Here is a 21,214-nt window from a genome sequence, read left to right as displayed (position 1 = left end):
AAGATCACTGAAGTTGTTCCACAATATAGATCTCGGCTCCCTGAGTACTGAAAACTTTTCACAGTACCTGGAAGATTGTAGGGTTCTTTTGTTGTTCTTTTTTTTGGTACAGCACAAGTAAATCTCCTTCTACTTCCAGGTTACCATGACACTGTAACCTTACCAGATCTGGAAGAAAAGGAGTCACAAAGGAGAAGCTGTAGCTGTGGATCTGTGCTTGTCCTCTGTGGAACATAGCCGGGAAGAATTAGTGCCTGGAGGGCGTTATCTGCTTGGAGGCAGGTGAGCAAGCAGCAGAGGCAGGACAGGCAAAAGGTAACTTGGCCCCAACCTCAGGACTGACTTTTGGCTCATGTGAAACTGTCCAGCTGAGAGCGTGGCATTCAGAGACAAATGCACTGTGGTGTTCAGCCATCTCGGAGAAATCTGCTGCTGAGCATGAGTCAGCCCTGCCTGGGTTAACTATTAAAGGTCAGTATCAGGAGAGGAGAAGCTCTGCTCTCCGGCTCCTTCAAGCCCTGCGTCCTTCAGGTGGCTCCTATGAAGGAATGGAGCATCACTAGGGTTCTGCTGCGTTGTTAGAGGTCCTCTTTGCCCGCGGGGCTTGGTGCAATTGTACCCAGGCTAGGGTACAATTCACATCCAGAGCCTTCTTCCCATGGGAGAAGTGTGTTCCTGCTGTCCTCTGCCCCGTGCCAGGGTTCTCAGTCATCTGGCAGGGGGATGTAGGGGTATCTTGCTGTTTGGGTGGGGATGGTTGAGTGGGGCCACGGAAAGGCTTGGTGCTAGGCAGAGGGGGAGTTGCGTGAGGACTAACGAGAGTTAGCCGCTGCTTGCAAAGCCCAAGTGGACTTGGACGGAGAGCCATCAGTCTGGGCACAGAGGCATGCACGACAGGGAGTGGAGGGTGCAGAAAGTGGAGCAGAGCTCCTCCAGCCTCCTGGAGAGGCTAGAGGGGAACCTCACCTTCCACCAAGCATATGCTCACTGCTTTCTCTCACAGAGGTACTGAGCCTCTTCACCAGCAAGACCCTTCCCTCTTGCCCAGCCCTTCCTAGCCTCACACTTTCTGTTTGCTTTCTGAGCTGGGAGAACATCTCCCCTAAGCTGTGGCCGCAAACTCAGCGGGTGATGCCAGAGCAGGAACCAATTCCTTAAGGGGCCATCTCTGAGCCTTCCCTGGTTTTTCCTCCCGTCACAGGGAGAAGTGCCCCTGCCTAAGTGGAATAAATTGGTACAGACCATTAGCAGCACAGGTCCTCCTCTGGCGAGGCGGGGGGAAGGGGTTGTCGGCACCGCTCTGGATACAAAGCAGCCAGCCACGCTCTGGCTTCTTCCTCCCAAACCCCACTGGCCTCCTCCTCCTCCTCCTCCCTGTTTGCGCGCTCCCTCCCTCTTCCACTCTCTTTCTTTCCCTTAACGCCACGCTGCAGCAAGGCAGACCTGGGGAACTGGAGGTCCACGGAGGAGGAAGGAGCTCTCCAATGCTGTTTCTTTGCGAGTGAAACGCGGGGGCAGAGAAGAAATGAAGGAGTGTCTTGGTTGCTGGCTGGATTAAGAAAGAATACATAATATATATATATATCTGGACCCAACAAACGAGCTAAAAAGGAGGAGAGGAAAAGGAGGAGGTTGCTGGGGGGAGCCCACTCCGGTGGGTGAACAGCCGCTGTGAATCGTGCCTCTGTTCCCAGGGATTAAAGCATGAATGGGAGCAGCTTCCCAGCCACGATGGAGACAGAAGGCGGCTCAGGCTATGGGAATAAGGTAACTCTTGCCTCTTGCAGGCATTGCATGGCTGAGCTGAGCAGGACAGAGATTCTTTATGCACAGGGCTCCATGGGTGTATGTGTACGTGCAGCGGGCAGGGAGCGGGAGGAAGCAGGAAAGACTCAAAGCGATTTTTCTACCCCTTTCAGTGTATTTAAAGAATGCAGAATGAGTCCTGGGGGCTGCAGTGATGGAGATCACTTTGCCCCCGGTTCTCAGGCTGGATACCTAAGGATGCCAAGCTGCTTTGCCTGGGGAAGGCTGCCTGCTTTATGGGAAATATGCCGGTGCCTCGTCTCCAGGAGCACTGGGCTCCCAGCCTTGCCCTCCCAGACCTGCACCTGCTCCGGGGCTCCCCTCCCAGGCTTGCGTGCAGCTCTCGGGGAAGCTGCATGGGGACTACAATGGCCCCGCGCCCCTCCAGCCTGCCAGTGCATCCTTGCAGAAAGCTGGGAGGGAGGTAAGAGGCGACCGAGAGAGTTGATTTTATCTTCCCTTGGTCATCGTCTGCCTTTTCTTCACAACAGAAAGGGATGGGATTTAGGAGGATGGGGACTGAAATCCCTTTCATTTGTGTCAGCAGTGATGAGAGCCAACTTCGAGGCTACTTAAAGGGAAAAGCTTTCCGAGTGCTATGTTTTGGAGGAATAAGAGGTGGCAGAGCGTTGCTTTGCCATCTGAGGAGTCATCTCTGTATCGTGTTATGTTGCGGGAGTGGGTGGGGATGAAAAATAGTGACTATGGGGGAGAAAGTCCATGATGATCAATGAAGCTGTTCACGAATGATGCTTTCTTTTTTCCCTGCTGGGCCTCTATCTGACTCAATTTCTGCGTCTCTGACCCCAAAAGTCCTAATTTCTCTCAGTTAGATAAGAAAGCACAACTTCAAATAATACTGGGAGGTGGCTTAGCCCGGTTGTTTGGGCAAGTGCTGAGGAGAACCTGATCTTTACAGCTGTGGAGCCCATAGCCAGTTAATCTCAGCAAGTAAATGTCTTGGCTGGGTGTCACTAGCTTTGGCAGGATCTTGCTGCAATATCTATTTGTTCTGTGCTGTCCATCAGATGCCTCTCTTCCCTTTACCTTCAGGGGCTTCTTGATGCACCTTGGCATGGGATTGGTATTTGCTTTGGTTACTTTGATAATGATGTGTTACAGAAGTCCTCGCTTACGTGCACTCAGTGTAGAAAGTCCTGAGCCACAGCATGATGACAGTCGACATAAGAGCTTGGATACGCATCTCAGGAGCTTAGGGTCCAGTGTTTTTTAGGGACTCGAAGAGGCTATATGGTCTGTTGCTTTGGTTCATATGTACTTGTTTAATTTCTAGTGTCCCTGAACACCTACAGTGAGGTATCACCAACTTGTGTAAATGAGGGAGGTTGGGTCTGTTTGTGCATGCATGTAAATACAGAAGAAAGGCTGTATAAATGTACAGTGAATGTACTTCAAATCGTTCCTTCATTTTGCTAGTAATCCTTGGTCATACAAGGAAATTCTCCTAACTCACCCACACGCATCTTATTTGCCTTGTTTATGAATCCTTCTCTGTACACAGATCTCCGATGTGAATGATTGACCAGGATTTGACTAGAAGGTTACAGTGGTTGGGATTCCTTGGGTTAGCTGACAGACTTGGGGTAGAAAAGGTGTGGGGAAATGGAGGGACTTGGTAAAAGAGGGTCAAATATCTTCTTTCTGTATGTAGCACCCAACTCTGTTTTCTCTGTCGCCTTCAAAGCATTGAGGAATATGGAAGATGTTCTGGTGAAGGAATTGAAAAATTAGACAGTGAAAAAGAAGGATATTTCTCTCGTGAGAGTTAATTCTGTGACAGGAGCCAAGAGCTTTGGAAACGGCCAAAGCCAGCAGGAGAGTGCATGTTACTAGAAAGGGAAGGTAGCTGACCTGTGGTTTCATTTTCCTGTTTGAATATGTATGGAAGACAGAGGAGGAAAAATAAATTGGTGATGTTGGCTCTGAATGCCTGAGCATTTCAGGCAGCTGAGTTATAAATCCCTTCCTGTACCCCCCGATAGATGTTCCTGGTGAAACATCATCAGCTCCTCCAGCGGAGCACTGTGAACTTAGAGTCGTTAACAACTCGGTAACAGCTTTAATGAGAGCTGGTTCCCTCAGAGCTGGGCTGACCCAAGGAAGGTGCAGAAGAGAGAACACAACTCTCATGTCATTTTGATTCTCTAGGACAGCAAAGTGAGGGGGCATCCATAAAAAATGTTGGGAGAGCTTACCTGCTTGTTAGTCGGCATCCCAAAGCTTCCTGACCCACCGAGGTGGCTTATAGTGGAGAATGAATGGAAAGAGGGGCTAGTTCCCCAACCCTGGGCAGGGACTGTCACCTCGTGCACATCCCAGGCCTGATACGGTGTCACTGAGACCAGTGGTTCTGTTCTCCTGTGGCTTTGTCCTCATCTAAGCTCCAGCCACCTACGGCACCTGGATTTGCTCCCCTCCCTACGGCACCTGGATTTGCTCCCCTCCCTTGACCTGCAGTGTGGTTCTGTTTATTTCTGGTTTTTGCTCTACGATTGTGCACCTTCTGAGGCCAGAAGAGCAGCGAGTGCCTCCAACGTGCAGGGCATTGTTGGTGTTAAGCACGCTCACAAGTGCTGTGTCTTTCTGGCAAACAACTGCTGTAGCCAGGAGATCTGGCATAAGTTGACCAAGAGATCTTCCAGCAACAGTGTGAGCACATGCTTTCCCTGCGTGCAAAGCTGGCTGCTCAGCATCAAAATAATGCTTTCTGAAAGGAAAAGAGTGCATCTGCCTTTTTAATGTTTTCCAGCACCCTCACGTTGCCACAGCAGAAGGAAGTAAAAACTGTCTTTTGAGGGATACCAGGGCAAATGTCACGATTCATCTTCTAGTGTTTCTTGGAGACTCACCTTTTGCCATGCCTTTGCTCCCTCTTGCCCTCGTTTTATTTCTTCTAGATGTGCAAAACCAATTCTTTCTTCTCCAGACAAAACTCAGTGGGCAGGTTGGAATCCATAGGAAGACAGGATATGGTCCTTTCTTGCATCGCTGTGCATTTTGCCTTGCAGGGATGAGCAGTGCTAGCATCTGCCTGGATCCCAGGACTGCTTTCCATGTGGGCTTACCAGCAAGGTCTCTGAAGTCTGCGGACACAGCAGACCATGGTCAACATCTTTCTCTGCAGATGATGCCTTCTGTAGCTTCCACACCCTGTCTTTTTTCTGCAGCCCTCCATTGCATGCAGTAGCCTTTAAAAGTTAGGTGGGCTGTAGCTCTAAGTCTTGTCAGGGGACATCCTGAAGATGAATTTAGTGTGTCTTCAGCCACAAAACATCTTTTGGAAGCATCGGAAGGGCCCTCAGCAGTGTCTTTTCCTTGTTCTCTGTAACATGTCGTGTTCTATACTTTGCTTGTGGAGATCCTGAACTGCTTACCTACCCGTGTTTTGCTTCACTAGTGGCAAGAGAAGTGATCTTCGCCAAGCACAAGGTCTACATAGTGAGGATAGTTTCTCCCTTTTTCCCTTGTGAGCCCCAGCTGTTTGTGTTGGCAAGATGACATTAGGGCTGGATTCACCTTCAGAGGCTAATGAGGGCTTTTCTGAGTAAAGATCACAGGGTGTGGCCCATAATTAATCTCCATATCTTGATCTGGATACGTGGACCCACCCCAAAATGCTCTAAGTAATACGGTGTATTAATCACTATTGAATATAGCCTCCTACATCTTTTAATGGGAACTCCACGCCCTCAGGAAACTGAGGCATGGGAAGACTGAGGAAATGAGAACAATGCACTGTGCTAGGGAGCAGATCTCGGTCTCTTGCAGTGGTAATGGCTTTGTCCCACATATTTAGCCAGTTTAGTCTTCCTCCTGGTCTTGACCCTCTCCATCTGCGGGTACGCTAGTGGTACTTTCCAAGGCACTTTGTTTGCAGGCTCTTAAAATGACTCCTGCGCAGACGGATGCCCTATCCACTGGGCCTGGAGAGCATTGCACAGGCTGCTTTGCACACCTATATACTCTGTCTCAGTCTGTGTATGGAAGTGTGTGTTCTTTGTCGGGTACAGCTGGGGGCAGATGCACATATACTCAGAATTTCTGTCTGAGAAATGCCCTGTCCTTCCCGAGTACCACGGAGCCTTTAAGCAATTTGCCAGCTGCAGTAGTAGCTCAGAAATCCCTCCAGCTATCCTATCCATATAAGCCATGAGGAACACAACATGATATGCCTGGCAGTGACAGGAGAATAAATAGGAAACGCTCCAGATCCCCTCCTGCTTGGATATGAGCTATTTTCCTAAAGACAAGACCAGAGCTAAGCTTCTGTACAAGGCTTCCTGCACTGCTTCTGCTGTTCTTTAAGAGCAGGTGATCTATTGGCTCTCAAAGTGTGTCTTAATGCACTGGTCACTGCTTGCCTCATTCCAGTGTGTGTGTACTGCCCTGAAATGCTATTTGTTAGTTCCTGAGACGTGGTTCAATACTCTGGAGTCCTTGGTGCTGTGAACATCTCGACTCTGCACTGGAGCGTGGCATGTAAGTGAAGAGGATGGGCAGAGAAATTACTGCATGCTTGGGTTTCATGGAAGGAGATCCAAACACTGACAAGGGAAAGGTAATTGGCCTGTGATCATGTAAGGTATCCCCTGGCAAAGATACAGGAATATAGAGAAGAAATTCTGCTGGTTAGAATGGGATAGCCTTCAGAAAGTCATCACTGCCTACAACCACCTGAAAGGAGGTTAAAGTGAGGTGGGTGCTGGTCTCTTCTCCCAAGTAACAGGCAATAGGATGAGAGGGAAAGGCCTCAGGTTGCACCAGGTGAGGTTTAGATTGGATATCAGTAAACGTTTCTTCACCAAAGGGCTTCTCAGGCACCAGCAGAGGCTGCCCAGGGAGGTGGTTGAGTCGCCATCCCTGGAGGTGTTTAAAAGACGGATGGATGAGGTGCTCAAAGATTTGGTTTACTGGTGGATAGGTATGGTTGAACTCAGCGATCTCAAAGATCTTTTCCAACCCAACGATTCTATGATTCTAAAGTCATTAAAAAAAACCAACCCAAACTCATCCCTGAAACCTCTGGGGAGGGGATTTACACCTTCACATCATGATTGAGAATTCTCTTCGGCTCTGGGCTGTTGCAATACCATGTGGAATGATCAGATGCCTGCTGACCCCCAGGTTCCTTCCACAGTGTCTGCTGGAGACTGGTTTTCCTCTCTGAAATAACAGCAGCTGTCGCTCTGCTGATGCAACGCGGAAAGCACAGTTCAAACTCTCTCCTTCCATTCCTGCCTTGTGCTCTCTAGGCCGGTGGGCTGGGTGGTCAGAAAAATTTGCTCTTCTGCACTGTCTGCCATCTGGGAACCTTGTCAGAGCCCAATGGATAGGGAATGGAAAGCTGTAGCTCGGAGAACGAAGTCTGCTTACCCCACAGAAAGGTGGAAAATTTGTTCCTCAAGTGTGCTGAAGACGTGGATGTTGGCTTATGTGGGTTCAGCTGTGTAGTAGAGAAATGGGCATCTCCAGGGTGCAGCTCATCTGAAAGCATTTGTCTAAACCAGGCTGAATTAATTCTTCCTGTTGATTGCAAAAAGAACTTGGTGAATTCTGTTGTAAACATCTAAACTTACGGCACTGCAGGAAGCAGGAGATGGTGTCTCCCACTCTCGACCCCTGCGGATGGGTGCTGCAAGGCCAGTGCAGCTCTTATCTGACCTTTTGTGCGTGGGAATTCATCTGGAACCACACGTCCACAACTGCAGCACAAAGATCTCCTCCTGCCTGGCTCCAAGCTCTCACTCCTCCAGCCTCGTGAACACCGTGCATCACATCGTGTGGGTGGCAGAGCCCCAGTTTCCCCAGTGCCGTGGCTCATTGTGGTTATGGGGGACAGAGCTCATGGACAATGAGCCAGTCTTCACTTTCTGGCAGGAGAACGGGGCATGGCATTTGTCTCAGTTGCTTTGCTGGATATCATTCTTAAACGCTCTAGCACGGTTTCTTCCTCAGATTCAGCACCTGAAAGACAAAAGGCGGCTAATCCAGGAGAAATACTTTGACTCTGCCTCGCCTTCCATTCAGCTGGAAAGAGACCAGCAGCAAAAGGATGGATGCTGAGGCTCTGCTCTGGATTTCATGAATGGATGAATGCAGAGACGCAAGTGGGGATTTTGAAGGGATTTCGAAGCCTGCTCCAGGATTTGTCTGGCACACAAAGCATTTATAATACTTCCAGCATTATCATAACATAATGCCAGTGTGATTCGGAGCCCACTGCAGCTCCCAGCGAATAAAACCCATCACTCCTATCGCCATCAGTAGGAGAGGGAGTCCACTTTTGATAAGTCATAGTTTCTCATAGCCTCTTCTCTTGTCCTGGTGGCACAAAGCGGTGGTTTAAGGTGCTTTTGTGTGCTGCTGTGCTGAGCGGGTCTGGTTGCACACGCGTGTGGGTGCTCGGCAAGCTGCAAGAGTAAAGCTGCCTTGGAGCATCCCACCTTGGCCTCGCAGAGACACACAGTGCGGCAGCAGAACGGGTGCCTGGGCCACCTCCCCTGGGCTTGGCTATAAATATCACCTCATCGCTGAAGCATACTGCCTAAACTCTGTGGATTTCAGCCTCTGTTTTTCCATCTGCTTGGAAGCTTCTAAAGCTAAAGAACTGCGTACCAAGGCACTTCTCTTAATGCAGGTGGACCCGTGAAGGCTGGGACTGTACTGACCAGAGGCTGCATGGGGAAGTCCAGCTTCTCAGGGTATGAGAAGCCCCTCAGCAAGCGCTGGGGAGTGACATTGTTCAGGGAACAGGACCAGGTTAGACCATCTTCTATGATAGACTGTGACATAGTGCCCCCCTTGTACTGATGCAACAGTCTTGTGGCAGGAATTAATGCTGTGGGAATTGCTATACCAAAGCGTTCAGCCCATCCCTGCGCAGGGGGAGCACATCAGAGTGCTGTACTACCTCAGGGTGCTCCAAGGCAGGATTTGGGGCCTTTTCTTGTGTCTGCACTGATGCTTTCTGCTCATTTTTGAACGGCTCTGGGTACTCACAGTGCAACAAGAGATGCACTGAGCTTGCATGTTTCCTCCTGCCTCCTTCTCCTTGTGCCCTGCCTGCCACCAGCAAAGGAGCGGCACTTCTGGAAGCATTTTCTGTACGTAGAGATGAGGGACAATACTAAAAGAAGTTATTCATTGGGTGTAGGAGCTTTGGTCCAAACCAGGGCAGCTGTTACACTGCCCTGAGCAGCCCAGCATGGCCACATTCAGACTCAGATGTGATGGAAGGGAAGCATCGCTGATGTTTTGAGGGAGCCCTCCCGTGCCAGCTGTAGCTGGTGCCTCCTTCATGTGTGAAGAACTCTGCAGGGGCCTGGAACGTTGTGTTGGATAAGTCACTGTCCTCCTGTGGGCACCACTTCACTCCCCATGCCCTTCTTGCCCTGCCATCCTTCCCTCCCTCCCTATGGGGAGCTGTAAGTGCAAGCCCAAGGGAAAGGATGGGGTTTGTGGAGTGTACAGAAGGTGAGCGATACTGCACCGTAGCCGTTAACGAGGAACATTAACCAGATGATGAGGGAGCGGCCTGACAGGGTTGTTAATTCCTGTCCTTCACCGTAACAAAGCTGTAAAACCCTCCGGAGGGATGAAAGCAAGATCACTGCACTCTTCTCCGGTAGGTCTATGTTGAGGAAAGAACAGCTTTGCAGGAGGGATTTTGTTAGAGACTGGAGGTGATACCTGGGACCTATTTTGGCTTATGAATATGTTGATATTTCTTCTGAATAATAGATGCACGTGGTGGTTGCTGAGAGGCAGATCAGTGAGTGGGCTGAGCCTCTGAAACTGGGAGTGAGATTTACAGAGTAAGCTGCAGTCCTGGTCCGGACTGGGAGCTTGCTGGATGCTGGGAGCCTGGCAGGACCGTGCAGGGATGACACTTGGCTGGTAAACCCTATGACTGAGGCGGAGAGGGTGTCTCTTTGGTCTTTTCTTTTCTTCTTTGGTCTTTTCTTGTCTCCTTTGGTCAGTATAGACCACTGCCCAGCTCAGGGGCTGGGGAAGACAAATATTTGTAATGATGCCATTCATCTGCCTCCACGAGGAGCTTGATGTGAATGGGAGGAGAGTGGTGCTGTGATTAAACCCTAGCAGAGTTTACGCTGGGGGTCAGTAAGCATGACGTCTGCAAGGACGAGTAGGTAGGATTGGGAGGACAGAAACAAGACTGGACCCTGGGAGCTGTGGCTTTTTTGGGGAGGCAACAGCTGTGCTCCAGTTAGCAGGATGCTTTGAGATGCTGCCTCACGCAGTGGTACTGGGAGGCAGCCTCTTGCTTCCTTGAGAGACAGCTTTCACCTGACTTTCTAGTGGCACGTTTTGCTTCTAATTTGGGAAAGAGATGTCTAATCTGGCACAAGCCTGCCACCCTTGAAAGGCTGCCAGCCAGTTTATGGCACTCTCTTTCTCTACATGTTCCCTACAGCCTTGGTGAGACAGGAATATTCTGTCTTTCCTCCCTCAGCTCTTGCTGTAGCTGCAGGGATGCAGAGCCCCAGGAGAGGCTGACTTTGGCTGGAGGCTGGGGGGTTATATGGACATTCAAACGTTTATTCAGATGGGCTGTGATCCACTTGGATGAATGACAGCTGGTTATGGAGATTAAAGCTACAGAAGTCATCACTAATGAATTATTCTTCCAGTGTCTTTCTTTTAATAGTGGCATTTCCGCAAGGCGTAACTCTAACATATTCATTTTCAGAGTGTGTGGCTCCTGGAATGACCTTCTGCGAGGATTTGGATGTATTTGTTTCTGTTTGTCAGTTCGATGAGCATCATTTCTAGCGTGATTTTTGGCAGGAAAAAAATGCAAATGCTAAAATTCGGTGCATTGAAAAGATTGTGTGAAATCTGAGGGCAGGGACAACTCTACCTGCACAGGAAGCTGTTTGCTGCATGTGAGGCATCTGTTTGGTGTTGGGTTCTTTGGGCAGTGGGAAAGATGATGGGATTTGTTTGTGCTAGTTTGGCCTGCACAGTGAGATTCAGGCATGACAGGAGGTTCATAGAACCATGGAATGATTTGGTTTGGAGGGGACCTTAAAAATAATCTGGTTCCAACCATCCTGCCATGGGCAGGAGCACCTCCCACTGGATCAGGGGCTCCAAACCCCATCCAACCTGGCCTTGAACACTTCCAGGGATGGGGCAGCTACAACTTCTCTGGGCAACCTGGGCCAGGGCCTCCCCAGAGGAAAACATTTGTTAGAAGAGACTGTGAAGCAATGTGATGAGAGTTCGACTCATCTTCGGGTGGCTGAGTTTGAAGTCGTATCTACCTTTGAGATAGTTAACTCTAAGTTATTAGTTACTTTAGCTCTGAAATTCTCCAAGTGCGAGCAGCCAGCGTTCAGCCAAGAGTATTGAGAAGAGGGCCTGGCAGGCATAACTGTGAAGAGAATTACTCTACGATGAATCCCTTGGCAGCAAGGTGGAGCTGTCTGGATCCTGGAGGTGGAGATACTATCTCTGCCACCAGCCTGGCACATGAACCTCAGGAAGAAGCAAAACTGGCCATAAAGGGTGCCTTTCTCTAAATAAAGCCCAAAGGGGACATTATGAAGGGGAGCTGCCAATTTCTGCTCTTTGTAGGGGAGTCCATGGCATTGCAAGGATACTGAGATTATTGTCACCATAATCATGTGAAGAGGTGCTGGGGTCAGGAGAACATCACATGCTGTAAACCTGTTGCTGCTGAATACTTTGGGGGCTTTGCACCAGCAGGATGTGGGTATGGAAGCAGTGCTTTGACCTGTGGAGCAGGGGAACCTAAGCTGTCCTCCTGCCACTGCCCTATGCCCTGGCTTTGGGAAATTTGACCGCTGTGAAGCCCTTGGTGGTGAAGGATTTGTTACAATCCTCTGAAGCTGTCACCCCCCACGCACCTCTCCTTTCTTCCTCCAAATTATCTTTTAATAATGCTGCCAACGTTATTTCTCATGGCTGTCTCGTGTGCTCTCTGCTCTGCCTGGCAGTCCTTTTTCTCTCGCCCAGGCATCTTGTACCAGGGCGCTCTAATGGGAAGAGACTCTGACTGCTGAAGTTAATAACTTATCCTACAGCCTGAGTCATTCCTCTTGCAGAGCAAATTGTGAACCGTGCAGCAATCCGGGGCTCCTGTCCAGGGAGGGGAAGGGGCTGTGGAGCAGATGAGTGTTTGCATTCAGGTTGGGATCAACACAGGCACTCCCGTGCTGCTGATGCTCTGGTGCACTTTTGGCTTGTAAACCTTGGGTTGCTTCCCAAAACAATATTACATTGGATAGATGTGGGGAAATGGGGGATCAGGAAAACCTGTTCAGAAGGGAGCCTGTGGAGGAGGCAGAATGAAATGAGATCTTCATGAAATGAGAAAACCAACACATTCAGAGAGACCGAAAGAGGATATTCTCCTTTTTTCATCAACAAGACAGCGACTCAGAGGAGCAAGTGTGCTGAGAGGTCCTCACAGACGTACTGCATCCCTTTTCATAGCCTGTGTTCCGCGTTTGTCAGGGAGTCCCAGTGCCTCGAGCTGCAAAAAGGCTTTAGGGCCACGCGAAGCACTGAGCCCTTCTGAGTCCAAGAGCGCTGATTTCTCCCTCTGTCTCAACCATCGTTACTTCTCTGGCTCGTTACCAACTGAGTCAAGGAGTTGAGTAATCCTTGGTTTTTAAAGATTAGTCATCTGTAGGAATGACATTTGAAAGACTGACAGTTCCAAGCAGATGCCAAGGGCTGCTGTTGTGGTGAAGGTATTTGTTTAATTATAAAAAGGTAAAATCAGCCTGCCTAATTAAGGGTTGTACCTTGAGATACAGCCTAGGAAGGCACAGGCGTGGTTCTAGCTGCTTGAAGAAGCTGCTGTCACGTGGCTGGGACAGAGCCAAAGGGGGTGCAGAGGGTCTGTTCTGTGGCTCTGTTGATGCCCTCCTAATCCTGTTCCCTCCCTGAGCGAGGGATGCCCCGCTGCGCTGTCCCTGCCATGCAAGGCTGGTGACAGTCATACTGATAACGATGTAGTTTGCCTGGTTGATTTGAGATGCACCATAATTACTCCATGATTACAGTATTCTTAGAGCAGCCGTTACAAACCCCTCCAGAGCTCCCCAAGGGTTTCTCTCGCTCCTCACCTTGCAAGTAAATCCCTGCAAGAGAGTCTGTCTGTCCATCAGCCGTGTCTGCATCTCTCTCTGCATCAAATTACACTCGCACGCTTTCAGCCACGTGTGGGCTGGGGTTCCCTGGTGCCGGGATGCTCTGTGGACCACAGGGAATATTGCCCCGTGTCCCAACTATTTTCATGACAGGATGATGCTTGGCAGAGCAGGTCACGTTTTTGCAAGTGATGAGGATGCTCTTGGAGATGGCGAGGGATGGTGAGTGGTGCTGGGGAGGTGGGCAGCAGGGAGAGGCACTCGTAGGTGCCTGTATGCATGAGGGCTGCTTCTTCACTGCTTTTTAGTTAGGCTGTGAAGCTGTTGGCTTAAATCAGGCTTTGCTTGGCTTCTCCATTTCTCATTCATATGGAGAAGATCTGGGCTGGGTTTGGCCATCGGGTGATTCTAAAATTAGGAGAAATGACCTTCCCCAGGCACACTGGGCCATAAGATCGGTGTTAGCTGCAGTGTGCCAACACCTCAGGCATCGGTACTTGTGCCATTTCTGTATTTAGCCTGTGAGCTACTTGAGCCTTGTGATTCCTGTCCAAAAGTAGGCAGCTATTTTCATCTCACCTCTAGAGCAAGTTGAGGTGCAGGTGAGCCAAAATAACGAAGCCATGGGGGAAGTCAGAGCCAGAGCCAGGCTTAGTTTGGAACCTGGATAGACTGGTAGGTGTAGCCCATGCCTTTCCCCCTACGAGACAAATTAAGAGCCAAATCCCACCTCCTTGGGCAATGCCGGAATAGCTCTGGGTTTATTGGATTGGCATATGGGAGGTGTTATGCTAGGAGGAGAAAGGAAATAATTTCCTTCCAAATGCCTCTCAAATGAGAGACAGGCACTGTTATTCTGACATGTCAAAGGTTCCCAGGGAGACAAAAGACTCCGTGTTCACTGTGGAGAAAGGAGGTGAGGAAAGAAGGACGAGTGCATCACGGGAAGCCCTGCGCGCTTCCTTTCAGCAGGCACAGCAGCGTTAGGAGACCCTGCTGAATTTCAGCAGGGATGAGAAACTGAAGGGAGATAATTTTCAAATGACCTTCCTGTTTCCAAGGAGAAGGTTGTGGAGGTTTGCGGCTGGACTAATGGACTGCAGGACTGCAAGCTGCGATTGATTGGCTTGCAAGCTGCTGAATTATAGTTGGGCGTTTGCTTTATCATCCCGGATTCAACCCCCCCACACCCCCTTCCCTTTCCACGCTGTAGCATGAAAGAATCAATGTTAATCCCTCAGTCCCATTAGTGACTTTTGGAAAGGTCGCAGGCTGTTGGGCTCTCCGTGCCCTGTTTGACCACGCAGCGCTGAGCAGGGCTTAGGATCCGAGTTTCAGCTTTATAAAGAAGCCACCTAACGGGGAAGAAAGATGGGGATTTGCTCTGTAGGTTGGTGCAATGGTTTTGGCTGTGCTTTCTTCCCTGACTGCTAACCAGGGAGCTGCGAGAGCTCTGCATCTTCGCTAGATCCATCCTGCAAAGCCATAGGAGAGTAAATCTGCAGGAAATATGTCTGTGTCCCAGTCCATGGCCCTGTCCCTCCAAGCATTGCTGCTATGGTATAAATATATTCTGCAGCGTTAGGGAATGCTGGGATGCTGGAGGGTTTGTTGCTTGGGCAGTAGCCAACAAGGACTCTTAAACACGCTGCTTGGGTAGCGTGCAGCAGCTACCCTGGGAGCCCTGGCCCCCTTGCAGGCTTGTCCGCAGGGCAAAAGAGTTTGCAGTAAGGCAGAAATTTATATGTCAATGTATAGCCCAGGAGCTCTTCAGCTCAAATCACCTGCCTGGCTGCTCTTAGTGCCCCTGAAATACAAGGCAACTAATTCCAAGCATCCGTGTCTGCCTCGTGAGCAGCATGTGTTGGGAGTGGTGTTGTGGGAAGGAGCACGGAGGAGATGCCGTGAGTGAATTTACAGCATGCTAGGAGCACTGTGCTTTCCCTAAGCAGGAACGTCGTGCTCCCACAGCAAGGGATGCTCTTCGCTGCCTGTCCAGAGCACCTTGCAGCCTGGACATGTGCACACCATCAAGAAAGTCTGACAAGAGCACCTGCAAAGCAGTTTTTAATTCAGTGGCATCTTCAGGAACTTAAGCTTAGAGCAGCTGGTGTTCTCAAAAGTCATGGAGAATTTGGATGCCTGCATACCTTTTTCCCCAGCCTTCAAAAAGAAATCACCCTTAAGATACTTGATGTTCCCTATTGAAAAAAGAAAAAATAGACTTTTGAAAACTAAATCCCTTTTTAAGGTGCTCAGGGTACACAGTGGTGGCTCGCTGCATTGGGAGAGGGCTGGCTTGCTCGCTAGCTCTGCAAGACTTCTTTTTTCCCCTTTTTTTAATGCATTAAAATCAGGTTATTAATAACTCTTTTTAACTAGAGCAGGATTTTTTTTTTTTTTCAGGGTTAGGGAAGAACTTGGTAATTAAAAGTGCTGATGGCTATGAAGCCAGGTCTTAGGCACGGAGCTGGCGAGCTGCTGTGGAAGGTGTGTGCCCTGTGGTGTGTGTCCTGACCGCAGCCGAGCAGGGTGGTGGGTCCTGCTGTGCTTCCCCAGCCTCATCTCTCCAGGAAGGCAACAGTGTGTGGGAGGTGAGAAGTCTCGTATCCAGGTCTGAAATCAGGAACACACTGCAGAGCCAGCTGGAAGGTAAAATTAAGGTTTGTGTCTTGCTGGGCACAGCTCTTCATATTTAATGGTCATGTTTGTGAACTTTCCCAGTTGCCAGCATAAAGGGAGGCACCCCCAGTGCATCCCACCGGCATGGGGTTCTAGGTGCACCCACACCCTGAAGTCAGACAGGATATAAAAGCCTGGGGCTTCTCTCAACCACGAACAACGGAATTGTGATCCACATGGTGGTGAGGCAACTTTTACTCAGAGTTAGAAAGCGCGGCAGCCTTTCTTCTGAGAGCCATGGCCGTTCTTTTATCACTCAGCTCTCTTACGCGCGTTTAACTTGTTCGGCTTCCTCGGGTAGAGGGAGAAAGGCAGGTCCACAGGGAGCCTGGTGTCAGCTTGACATGTTTGGCTCAACGATTCAGCCTTGCAGCTTCTGAAATGCTGGTCTTGCCTGGCCTGCTGGTTGGAAAGACGAGGCTTGGTCGTTACAGGCTGCCGCCTCTCTTACATGAGGCATCACGCAGAAGCGCGTCTTCAAACCCTTTGGACAAAGCATATGCAAAGCCTATTATAGAGCTGTGGAATTTAGTCCAATCACGTTGAAATTGGGTCACCCTTTGTTAATGTCACTTTTTTAAGTCTATGGAAGTCAGCGGTGCACAAAATACCCAAAGCAATGCAGACCACAGAGGTGGAAATAGTCTGGAAATGTCTGTTTCTGACAATGCTGGGGAAGTCTTTGCTGAGGAAAGCGGATAACTCGAGATATCATTGTGTCACCAGTTCAAAAAGCCTTGATGCCACTTAAATTCAATTAGCCCCTTGACTGGGCTAATTGTTGGAGCACTCTTTCCCAGAACTCGCTCAGCTTTCACCCACAAGCGAGCTTCAAGAAGGTTGAAGAACTTTTCATAGGTGTTATTAGCCTTTCCCCCAGAGAAGAAAACTCCTGGTTGTCTTTCTATTTTGGAAGCGGGCTTTAAGTCAAACAGCTTTTCATCTTGATAGAGACGCTTTATAAACAACATCTGTGAAATGCAGGCCTTTGTCAAGTGATATTGGGTACTGTAAGTGCTTTCTCATCCAAGACCTGAGTCAACCCACAGCTTTCCTGGCTTAAGAGAGCCTGGACCAACGCGCTGCCAATCCTGACCGACAGATCAGAGCATCCTCGGAAGGCAGCAAGGGTAACGCTGCTCTGCACGGACAGCATTTTCCAAGGCTGATGAGGCTTTTCAGCCTTTCCACCTTCTGTTGCCGGCTGCCTGACACATATTTTGTTTCTGCCTGGCTTATCACAAGAAGATTGCAATGCCCAGTTTCAACTCTCTTCCAAAGCACCGTCATAAAAGGATACCTGCCTCTTCCGAGGTATTCCCTCGTGTCTTTAGAGCCAGAAGGAAAGGAAATGCAATGACTGCAGCTAAGGAAGTTCAGGAAATCCTGAATGCTTGAGCATTATGGTGATGATTCAGTGTAAGAACCCACACAAGAAAGCAAACGCATTTAGGACAACGGATAGAAGCTTTAGGTGTTTAACAGAAGGTCTGCCTTCCTGTTGGAAGCAGTGAAATCTTGGGATTAGGCAGCATAGTCAACGTAAGATCGGTGCCGACGCATCTCCTACCCTGTTTCTAGCTCTGGCCACTTCTACTACCCGAAAAAGAGTTGTAGTGAGGTGGGTGCTGGTCTCTTCCCTGAAGTAACAAGTGGTAGGGTGAGAGGAAATGGCCTCAAGTTGCAGCAGGGGAGGTTTAGATTGGGTGTTGAAGAACGTTGCTTCACTGAAAGGATTGTCAAGCACTGCAAGAGGCTGCCCAGGGAAGGGGTTATACCTGGAGGTATTTAAAAGATGCACAGATGTGGTGCTTTAGGGGTGTGGTTTAGTGGTGGATTTGGTAGCGTTAGGTTTAAAGTTGGACTCAATGATCTTTAAGGTCTTTTCTAAGCCAAAAAAAAACAAACAAAAAAAAATAATTGTGCTGTCTGCAGAGGTGGAGCGGCACAGGGGGAAGATTAATCTGAGAAGAGAAAGTTTCTGATGCTTGTTAAAATTTGGCTGAAGCTCTGAAACTCAAGGGTTTATATGTTTTCCAAACCGGTGGGTGGTTCATTCTAATTCTGGATATGCAGTTTATTCACATACACAACTAATCCTTTTCCGAATCCTGTTAAGTTCTTGTTCTTAGTATCCTGTGGCAATAAATTACAGAAGCTAATTGTGCTTGTGTTGAGCTCCCTTGATCCACTTTTCTCATGCTTGCTTTGAATTTTAAGTGTTGTTCTGAGAAGCTTGGTTAATATTATTTTTTTCCTGCTAGATAATCTGTGTTCTTCATCCCATTTGTTGCAACTGGGATCAGGGGCTCCGGATTGGAAGGGGATGGTAGGTCAGGTTTTGTTTCGGCTGTTGCAAGGTCGGGGTGATTCTGCAGTCTCTGTGCCTCGGTTTCTCTAACAGCTTGGAAGGCACAAAGAGTGGCCCCTTTGTAGCCAAGGCGAGAGAAGTAACAGAGCTAGGGTTTGCTGGTGAAGCTGGACGGAAATATTACGTGGAAAAACAACCTCCTAAAACTTCCTTTCGAGGCTTTTCAATATTTCTGAATTTTCTATATTGTGTGTCTTTAAAAAAAGAAAGAAAGGGAAGGGAAAAGGAGATGGAGGGAAGCAAGAAGGGAAAGGAAAAGGGAAAGGACACATAATCTCTCTGGGTTTGGCTACAGGAATTATTTTAATTCTTTAAAAGAAAGAAACAAATGCAGGATGAAGAGATGATGCAAACGCTCACCCTCCGTCACAGACCCAGGCTGCACTGGCTCAACAGTTTTGATTCCTGTGGATTAATCCTTTTCTCCTCTCTCAGGCAGACTGGTAACAGTGATCTGAAACTTTTCTGCATTGCTCTCACTCTGTCTCTTGACTTGGAATTCTGGCTTCGTGCTGTGCAAATCAGCTTTTGCTCAAGGATGGTGCTTTGCCCCTTGTAGAAGCCTACAGCCTCCTCTGTCCTTCCCTCCTGTGAGTCAGGAGAACCTAAGGTTGAGGTTGGTGCCCCTGGTTAAACCCTCGAAGAACAAGCAATTCTGTGTGCTCATTACTCAGTTCAGGCTATGTTCTGCTTAATAACTAAACAGTAATTAGCTCCATAGTTTTGCTACTATACTTATAATAGCCCCCATTAAAGTTATGGGGTTTTTAGTCAGTAATGGCTTGCGGAGTAATTAACAAGCATGAGGCTTTTATTACTACCTTTATTTTTAGCCTGTGTTTTACAAACCTTTTCTGCCAAATACCAAAATAAGACAGAGGCTGGTGGTGCCCATTCCCTGCCACCGGCGTGGGGAGGAGCAGGGCTGGTGCTGAGCACCTGGAGCTGGGCAGTGGCAGAGCCCTTCTTCCCAGTGTCTGCTGGGGAGTGGGATTGCAGAGGAGAGCCAGAACTGCCCCGTGCCTCAGTTTCCCCATCTGTGAAACGGATGCGACAGTGCTGCGCTCACACACTCGCTGTTTTCCATGCCAGGGTGGTTGGCTCAGGCGTGGAGACTTGGATGTAAATTCAGAAGGGTTTGGTGGGTCGCAGGGGTTGTGATCCGTCTGCTCGGTGATTGGAGTGAGCTGAACGGAGGGAGCAGCTCCGGCTTCCGCCGCTCCTGCATCATTTTTCAGCGAGGATCAGAACCAATTCCTATTGCAAAGGTGGAAGAACCCCTGTCTTCAAGGTTTAGGGAAGTCTTTGCCCTGGGGAAAAAGCTGGTAGTGAGAATATGCTTTATATCTTGAAGTATGACTGTTTATTCTCTTTGTAAAGCTTTTGCTGTAGGATTTGGCTGTGTATCCTTATTTCCTGGCTGGTTTGTAACACAAGCGTTTGGTTTCTTTGTTTGGGGTTTTGGTGTGTGCTTTTCTTATATCCAGACACTATTTTTACTCCAGTGACTTATGTATATACACAAATTCAACTCAAGCAATTCTTTAGTTCAACATATTCTAAACCGCTTCTGCTCAGTGTGTGAGAACCAAGGAATGATGACGCTGGGGCTGATCAGCCCCAAAGGAAGAAAGAAGGTAGAACCAAGCATAAACCAGATTGCAGATCAAATCGGTGTTTCCTACGATAAGTGTCAGAGCTGACGCCAATTAACTTGATTTAAAAAAAAAAAAGAACCTTCAGCATTTAATAATCCAGCACATTACTAACACATGGCTCCAGGATTTATTAAAGCTTTTTTATTAGATGAGTGTCCTTTCAATATTGTCATGCCTTGACACCATTGCCCTCTGCTGGAAGACGTGAAATCTCTTTCACCGTGTGGCAGAACCCTTCTGCTTCCAGCATGGCAAAAAGGATTTCTGCCAAGGAACAGCTTTCCAAACTATGCAAAACGCCTCTGTTTTAGAAGTATTTTAACCCCAAAATCCCTTACATCTGAGCTGGTGGTTTGCGTCTTTCATCTGATATTATCATAAAGGGAAACTCTAGTGGATAATAGAGTTTGTTCCTTTTAATTAATTCATGTTTAAATTTGTTCCTCGTCTTTCTTTCGCCTGTGGAGGAGGAGACAGTAGAAGCCTAAAACTGGCAATGTGCAAAAAGCCAGGTTTGGGGTTGGACATTACAGTGGGAAAAGGAGAGTGGTGTTATGATGGGGCAGGAGCTGAGTCAATGCCTGCAGAAGCACGATTTTCTAGGCTCGTTTGTACCATAAACAGCAACAAAAAGCATAATCTGGCCTTGGTAGCAAGGGGTTTCTTGGATGTGGGGCAAGCCCCGTGTCTTGGGCTGTAAAGCTGTGACTTCTCTCACCAGCAGTGTAAAATTGCAGGCAACCATGTATTTCCGATGTTGTTCATGGGAGAAAATGGATTTCACCTTCTGCAGCTTTAACGTGCGATGGTGAGGTGGAAGCGTGGCTTTGTTACACTGAGAATTGGCGTCACCCAGCACTGAGACCCTCAATTCCATTAGTGTTAGGAGGGAGCGTGCTTTAAATGCTTTGTTTGGATGCAGATTTGCTGGTGCTGCTTCGTCTGGATCCAGATTTCATGGTGTTACTTTGTCTAGATCCAGATTTTCTGGTGCTGCATCGTCTGGATCCAGGTTTCATGGTGCAACTTTGTCTGAATCCAGGTTTCATGGTGTTGCATCGTCTGGATCCAGATTTCATGGTGCTGCATCATCTGGATCCAGATTTCCTGGTGTTGCACCATCTGGATCCAGATTTCATGGTATTGCATCATCTGGATCCAGATTTCATGGTGTTACTTTGTCTAGATCCAGATTTCCTGGTGCTGCATCATCTGAATCCAGGTGTCATGGTGCAACTTTGTCTGAATCCAGGTTTCATGGTACAACTTTGTCTGAATCCAGGTTTCATGATGCTGCATCGTCTGGATCCAGGTTTCATGGTGCAACTTTGTCTGAATCCAGGTTTCATGGTGTTGCATCGTCTGGATCCAGATTTCATGGTGCTGCATCATCTGGATCCAGATTTCCTGGTGTTGCACCGTCTGGATCCAGGTTTCATGGTGCAACTTTGTCTGAATCCAGGTTTCATAGTGCTACTCTGTCTGCATCCACATTTCATGGTGCTACTTCGGATCCAGATTTCCTAGTCCTC

At 48.6% G+C, this 21,214-nt stretch overlaps 1 protein-coding gene across 6 annotated transcripts in view; it reads left to right on the top strand.

Moving 5' to 3' along the window:
- Positions 1 to 1,291: 1,291 nt before the first annotated feature.
- Positions 1,292 to 21,214, top strand: part of B3GAT1 (beta-1,3-glucuronyltransferase 1) — a 39,052-nt gene continuing 19,129 nt past the window's right edge. For 5 of the 6 annotated variants that reach the window (XM_054086848.1, XM_054086847.1, XM_054086845.1 and 2 more), the window contains exon 1: positions 1,292 to 1,767. The gene's annotated coding sequence lies outside the window, so the exon portion shown is untranslated. Of the gene's footprint in view, positions 1,768 to 13,627; positions 13,647 to 21,214 lie in introns of those variants that run through there. The other variant, XM_054086844.1, reaches the window with a different exon arrangement.

This window comes from Cuculus canorus, chromosome 23, assembly GCF_017976375.1.
Source record: "Cuculus canorus isolate bCucCan1 chromosome 23, bCucCan1.pri, whole genome shotgun sequence".
Lineage (NCBI taxonomy): Eukaryota > Metazoa > Chordata > Aves > Cuculiformes > Cuculidae > Cuculus > Cuculus canorus.
This window is presented reverse-complemented; position numbering and strand designations above follow the sequence as displayed.